Below are 7,893 nucleotides of genomic sequence, written 5' to 3' on the forward strand. Positions count from 1 at the left end.
CCAATCAGTATTGCATAATCGACCCATTGCTAGTTCTGGAAATGGTTCACGTTGTCAAAGTCTCTACTAAAAATCATGATGTAAGGCTGAAATGTCGATATGTACTTGAATAGGACACTGAGGGTGTGTTTCTGGTCTTACTAGGTGAAAGAAGTTTGCTTCCAGTAGCCTGTACTAAATTATACTGGGAAAAAACAACTTCCCATGTCAGAGAGCCCAAAAATATCTCATTATTTTATTTTCCTTGGTGCACAGTCACCCTGGTAGAAGAATATAGGTCTTTCCCAGATGGCTGCCAACACCTAACAGTTTCTGTACACCATTGTTAGGGCAGCAATGGCCTTTCTCAGCAGAACCCAGCCTAAGATTCATGGGGGTTAAAGTTTGCATTTTGGCTCAGGTGAGGAATGTGCTGGGAAGCTGGGACTCTGGGGTTTCATGGTTCCATGGAGACTTGTTCCCTCAGTCAGGGCTCATGATTGTGAGTTGGTACTGATGGGCGGATACTGACCCAAGGACAGCAGGAGCCAACCCAAGACAGGGCAGTGTTTCTGAGGTCAGGGTGTGTTGGGTGCAGCGTATGAGTGAAGGAGTGCTCGTTGACACAGCCTCCTGCTTCCTCGTGAGTCTGCCGCCCAGGTGCATGGAGACATGAGGGTGGTTGGTGATTTTCCTGCTGTGGCCGTGAGCTTGGCCATTGGTTTCCTGAAGTGACATAGAAAGTGGAACAGGAGAACCTCCCAGGGAGACTCCCACATCACTGTTCAAGATGGCACTCATTCTTTTTTTTGCTTGCTCATAGTTAGCACCAAAAAGAAGAGAATCAAACCAAGTGAATGGCTGTTAGACAGTCAGGAGCTCAGATATGATGGTTTTAAACCTCTTGACAATGACAAATGTTCCCCACAGGTAAGAGACTACAGTTTTAGAAGAGGCTGCAGAGAAATGTGGACTTTGGGTCCATTTGAAAAGGGCCTTCATCAATTGTGGTTAGCTAGCGTGTCAGTGAGATCCTGACAGTGTGCCCTGTGGACTCCTCCTTCAGACTTAAACCTAAGCAGTCATCCTGGAAAAGACTACAGGCTGCTCAAGCAGGAAAACTCAATCTGGACTCTGTAAAGGACATTGCAGAGCCAGTGTTCACTGTCATGCAGAGGGAAGCCTTCCCAGGGTCTTGGGACACCAGGCAGGCCCCCTCCCCAAGTGTAGTTGCTGATCCTGGTTCCTTGGCTGAGTACTCTTTCTCATGGGTAAGCTCTTTGCTTTGCTGCCCTCCTATTTAATACTTTGGATGGATCAAGGTGTTTTTACCAATTGGAGCTCTTCTTTCCTGTCACTCTTGTCATCTTGTTCTTAATGTTCCTACTTTCTCCATGAAAAAGACACATGTGGTTTGATTTGACTCAGGATTTGCCTAAAACTGTCAAGCCAATGTTGTGCTTGTCCTTATTTCTCTTTGAGTACCACTAAAATCCACTTCTTACTAAGATTTGGTGGCGATGTATTTATTTTCCTGACTCCATTCAAACATGAAACAGCATTTTAGGTGAAAATACCCCAGGTGGAAGTAACGACAATTCTGTAAGGCCAAGTAAGTAAAAGCCAGAATGGAGTGTGACTGCTTAAGTAACATGTGGGCCTTTTGTAGACTTTAGCCACTTCTCCAGATTTTCACAGAATTGGAACTTAGGGAAGGACTGTGGATGTCAGTGTACAAAATTCAAATCTTCCATCTGGGAACCTCAAGTAAACTCATTAATTGGGGTTTTATGCTTATTTTTATTTCAGTTTTCTGATCTTTCTACTTGAAGTCTCTCTTCTAAATACCAGCTTTGAAAAGTGAGGCTCACACTGTGCTATTAGACAATTCTAAAGCGGTATTTTTACCAAAAATAAATTACTTCCATTTCCACAGGGACTGGTATGTTGTCCCAGCCACTGAGCAAATGTTACTTCCTGCTCCTAGACCAGGCATGGGTAGTTCCCAGTGATTGCTTCTTAGATTCACATCAATCCATAAAATATCCAGGACTGATACTGTCCTGGCATTTTCCACTTCCATCATAAGAGATGTGACTAAGGTAAGAGAAAAGCTCACTTCCATCTTAAAAATCAACAATTTGACTTCTGAAAGGAAATTCTGCACCCCATCTTTTATCCTAGATCCTATACAATTTCAAGTTTAAATAAGGCTTGCTAAATTGGAAGAAAGTGCTACTGATGCCCCAAACACCATAAAATGTTTACCCTGATGAGTAGACTGAGCTGGACACATGTTAGTTTGACAGAGCAAATCTGGACATGATGCAGGATTCCTAAGATGGAAGAACATCCTGTCTTACTGAGAATCTTATGTCCTACAGAAGTCTGTGGCCTTTCATGCCATTGCATTGGGACCAGTATCTTCAAAAAAAGCAGGAGCAATTTTCCTCATAGGAAATCAACTTTGTTTGGTACATTAGAAAAGAACCTTTCTGTCTTTGACACGAGCATGATTGGCTGCTGGACCAGGTGGAGATGATTCTACTTCTCTGCTGTTGGTGTGTATCTCTTTTTTTTGAAATGTTGAGCAACTATGTTTGCATCCATAAAATTACAAAAATTAGAAGAACATCTAAAACTTTGTATTGACCTTTATGTAAATATTGACCTGCACAGATGATTCAGCGAACACCGGTGCACATCTGAACTGGTCCCTTCCATCCCTGGGTATATTCTACACTCCAGCTTTGCGTCACCAGATGCACTAACAAACTGTGGGGTCCTGTAAGTTCTTAATCAGAAAGCAGAATCAAGGGACTAGGTCTGAGTCTCAGTGGTAGAGCGCTCAACTAGCATGAGCAAAGCTCTGGGTTTGATCCTTAGCGCCACATATAAATAAAGGTATTGTGTGCAACGACAACTAAAATAAATAAAGAAAGAAAGAAAGAAAAAAAGCTGCATCAAAAAACCAGAGTAACTTGAGCATTTTCTCTGGAAACTCATTAGATCCAGTAAGTCCGGGCCCATTGTGAGCTCATCAGCTGTCAGTCTGTTCCTAGGAACTGGCTCATCAAGCCATGCTGCTGAGACTTGCCCCTTGCACCCAAGAGTCCAAACTCAGTACCTGTGCCTCTGTCATCCCCAGTCTGAGCCTTCACATGGCCAATTTCACCAAGTCACAATGACATTACTTATCATTCTATTTTAAATCATTTAATGGTAGGCTCCACTAAATCACATGCTTAGTAACTTTTTTCAAATCAATGTCTGTAAAGGTGGTATTGTCTCTTGATGCAGATAATTTAATAAATAACATGATCACATGTGATTACCTGCTGATTTGTGAAGTAAGACAGCATGTTTGTTAAGACGTAGTAAATTGGGATGAGGAAGTGGCTCAAGGGGTAGCGCACTCACATGGCATATGTGGGGCGCTGGGCTCGATCCTCAGCACCACATAAAAATAAAATAAAGATGTTGTGTCCACCAAAAACTAAATATAAATATTAAAAATTTTTTTCTCTCTCTCTCTCGTTCTCTCTCTCTCTTTAAATAAAAAAGAAGTAGTAAATTGATAATGAATCAGTAAGCACCCATCTTTATTTAATGCATAGTGATGCAAGGCTGTTGGCAGTGAACTAAAAGAATTTTAAAGGAGGTGCAGTGATAAATGCTAGGTTTTTGTTTTTGATTTAAAGACCATGTATATGAGAGAGAAATGATTTTTTAAAAAATTAATTTAAAAGTGAAAATCTTTGTATTAACATTGATTATTTTAATATCAGATTTAACCTAGTTATTAAATGAAGCAATAAGGTATAAGCTGCTTAATATACCTGAGACAACTCTGATACAGATTTAGATATGTACACACAAATGTTTTATTCAGTTAAAATTCACATAAATAGGTTGAAATATGATGTGCAGATACTGAAATTGGAATTCATGTTTCATGACATGGCCTGTTTTCAGAACATTAGACTGAATATAAGCACAAAATAATATTTCATATTTTCATCTTCTTTAATGTATTCTGAATAATTTGGTAATCCCAGAGAAGAATCATTGAAAATAGATTAAAACAATCCCTTATTTTATATGTGAAAGAAATATCTTAACAATTAGCTGCTGTTATTATCTATTTTTATCTTCTGACCTCTTTTTTTTTCTCCCCAGGAACTTATCTTCAGGGCTTTGCATATTTTAACATCAGATATGGGATTCCATATAGTCTTTGTACCAATATTTTGTTATTTGCATCTTGTTTGCAATCAGCTTTTTTTGGTATAAAACATCTTAAAACACAAGTTAAACACCCAACGACTTTCACCAAGATGGATGTCTCTCAATAGGACTGGTGTATGCTATTTATTTTTTTCTAAATTTATACATTAAAGTTAAACTTAATTTGCTTGTCACCTCAACTCATGTAAGTCTTTGAATGACACTCATTAATATTCAGTAGGTTATAGTTGTAGAGGAAATGAAAATATAAAGGTGGAGGTTGCAGAATTCATCTGTGGTGCTCTGAAGGGCCTTCTGCTCTAGCAGGGATCATTGGATCAGGGAGAACAAGTCATCATGGACAATGGGAATGGAATCTGTGTTCTGGTTGGATCATGTGACAGCAGATCAAGGCTTCCTGCTGATTGTCTGGGTGCTCATGGGTTCCTACTACAAGTATTCCCTTGTCTGCAAACTTTAAGAGATGCTGTTATTCATTAATCATATATATTTAGACTTTTGTATTTTCCTAGGTAATACATATATTTATATTTTTTCCCTCTTTTTCTTATTAGTGAACTGCTGAAAAAAAAAAACTGTTCTCAGAATTTGGAGTTTGATGCGTTGCCTGTAATATATATGAACTCTTTTGTTTTTATATTTTTATATTAAAATTTCTAGATACATTGACAGTGAGTATATGTCAGTTGCAATTAACAACTAACAAAACACATACCAGTTAGGCCACTAAAATATTTCAAAAGAAATAAGCTGTGTGACAGGATGAAAGACTGCACAAAGGCATTAGAGTATATGCACAGATACAGGCCTACATTACGTACTTATAGAAAGTTGACTTTGACAGGGGAGACATTTAGGTCAGATAATTAGTGTCTGTCATTTCATTTTTTTTAAAGAGAGAGTGAGAGAGGACAGAGAGTGTGAGAGAGAGAGAGAATTTTTAATATTTATTTTTTAGTTCTCGGCGGACACAACATCTTTGCTGGTATGTGGTGCTGAGGATCGAACCCGGGCCTCACGCATGCCAGGCGAGCGTGCTACCGCTTGAGCCACATCCCCAGCCCCTGTCATTTCATTTTTATCAGACATGGCAGAGTCTTAAACATTACAGAATTAAGTTACATCATAGAGGCAATCATCCAAATGCTCACCTGCAACCTAGACCCAAGGTTTGGTCCCCATCTCTGGGTCAATCATGGACATAAAACAGACTGGCAGCCAACATGGCCCAGGAAGGCAATGTGGCTTCCCCAGGGGATGGATTTGACTGTCAGGATAAAGGGGTTGGTAAACATAGCCCTCTGTTTACTTCATGGACAAGGACTTTCCTCTTGTTCTATGCTCCAGAAGGAGAGAAATGTTACTATGATTTCCTTTACACTTTAGTTGTAACTTCTTTTGGATTTGATTTTTGAGTATTTTCAATGTATTTAAATTGACACAATTGTGTACCAGAGACCTTCCATATTTATTTCACACATCACTAAATGAGATCATGAAATATGATCAAATGATTTCAGATTGTTCTCATTATTAATTTGTAAGACTTGCATCTGTGACATTACTTGATAGAAGTATGACAAACTATTTGATGAATCATAAACAGATATATTCTCAAATGATTATACCACACAAATTGAATTGTACTCATTCATTAAAGATGCATTTGCTAACATTATATATTTTATGAAGAATAAATAGAAATGATGGCATAAATTAAAACAAAAATTATTTTATAAGTTGAAGTACCCAGGACCCAATAAGGTGACCTTAGAGTAAGCAGTATGACTTCTAAACCCCAGCTATGAAGAGCATGATCTCTGATTAAGAACCTCGAACAGTGAAATTAGGATAATGCTGAAATGCATCATTTCCCGGAGAACAACTGTCTTCCCAATAGTCTCCTCACAGCGTCTTTTACCTGATGGTTCCTGAGACTGTAGATGAGAGGATTCAGGAAGGGAGGAACCATGGTGTAAAAGGCAGAGAGAACCATGTCCTGGAGGGTGTCAGAGGTTGCTAAGGACCTCAGGTACACACCTGTGATGGAACTGAGGAAGACGGACACCACAAGGATGTGAGGGGTGCAGGTGGAGAAGGCCTTCCCTGGGGCTCTGGTGGGAAATTTCAGCGCAGCAGAAAATATGTGAAAATGTGACATGGCAATTAAAGTGAAGCAACCACCAGCAATTGCCACAGCAGAGATTAAAAAAGGACCATGCTGCTTGTGGTGTCAGAGAAGGAGAGCCTCAGCAGAGAGGGGACATCACAGAAGAACTGGTGGACCACGTTTGACTGGCAGAAGGACAGCTGGAATGTGTTCCCAGTGTACACACCTGCATACATCAGACCACTGAGCAGGGAAGCCAGGGTCATTCGGACGCAAATTTGAGGATTCATGATGAGTGGGTACTGGAGGGGCTGGCAGATGGCCACATAGTGGTCCCAGGCCATGATGGTGAGAAACAGAAGTTCAACACATGCACAGAAAATGACCAGGAAAATTTGTGTTGCACAGCCAGCCACTGAAATGGTCCTGTTACATGTGATAGAGTTGACACAGGCATTGGGGACAGTGATGGAAATGTAGCACCTGTTCAACATGGACAGCTTCCTGAGGAAGAAGTACATGGGTGTGTGCATGTGTGCAGGTTCTGGTCAGCAGTGGTGACAGTGATGATGAGAAGGTTTCCTAACAAGGTACCCAGGTAGATCATTGGGGATACTGTGAAATAGAGGAAACTCAGATCCTAGCCATCAGGAGAGCCCAGGAGGAGAAATTCAGTTACCATGATGGATTGGCCACTTGCTGGAAATTCTGGTTGTCTGGGAAGATAAAAAGATAAAGTGCAAAAAAACCAGAATTAATGCAATTACTTTATATATTCATATACACCATGTTTTCTTGTATTTTGCAATTGGTTTCTCTGCAGAGGAAGGTCACCCTTGGTTTTCTGATATGATTCCTTATTTCAGAGAAGAATGCACCTCCCAGTGCAGGTGTTCTTCAGCCCAGGCTCTGGGCATGACCTGCCGGGCTTGTCCTTGGATTCCCATCAGGCCTCCCCTTACCTCCTGAGACTCCATGCTGAGCATGTGACAATGTTTTTCTTTTTAAAAAGATGAATACAATTTCAACATTATTTTGCCATTTTTCCACAGTAAATAATTCAAAGTATGATTAATAATTCCTCTTGTAATTTTCTAATTTTTCTTGTATTGTCTCTCAAGATTTACAACTTACTGTTTTTTTTTTAAAGAGAGAGAGAGAAAGAATTCTTAAAAATATTTACTTTATAGTATTCAGTGGTCACAACATCTTTAATTTATTTGTGTGTGGTACTGAGGATTGAACCCAGGACCCTGCGCATGCCAGGCGAGTGTGCTACCGCTTGAGTCACATCCCCAGCCAAATTTTCTAATATTTTTACATAGGAAACTCTTCATTATATAGGAGTATTTATCTCCATGAACATGAAAATATTATACTCAAGAGGAAAGCATCCCAAGTATTCAAACTTTCCCATTCCAGAGCTGCAGGTCAGTGCTGTGGTAAACTGAGGGGATCTGACTGCACCTGGATTCTCCTGCAGTCCCCCACTCTCCCTGCTGCTCCCCAGAATGGGGTGGTGCTTATTGCAGACCACACAATCTCAGATCGGGATC

The 7,893-nt window shown here is 40.1% G+C and overlaps 1 pseudogene across 1 annotated transcript; it reads right to left on the bottom strand.

The window, feature by feature from the left end:
- Positions 1-6,094: 6,094 nt before the first annotated feature.
- Positions 6,095-6,944, bottom strand: LOC308652189 (olfactory receptor 14C36-like; annotated as a pseudogene). The gene has a single exon. The product of its transcript is annotated as an olfactory receptor 14C36-like (transcript).
- Positions 6,945-7,893: the final 949 nt, after the last annotated feature.

Source organism: Spermophilus citellus (genome assembly GCF_964194105.1).
Source record: "Spermophilus citellus genome assembly, chromosome: 1".
Classification (NCBI taxonomy): Eukaryota; Metazoa; Chordata; class Mammalia; order Rodentia; family Sciuridae; genus Spermophilus; species Spermophilus citellus.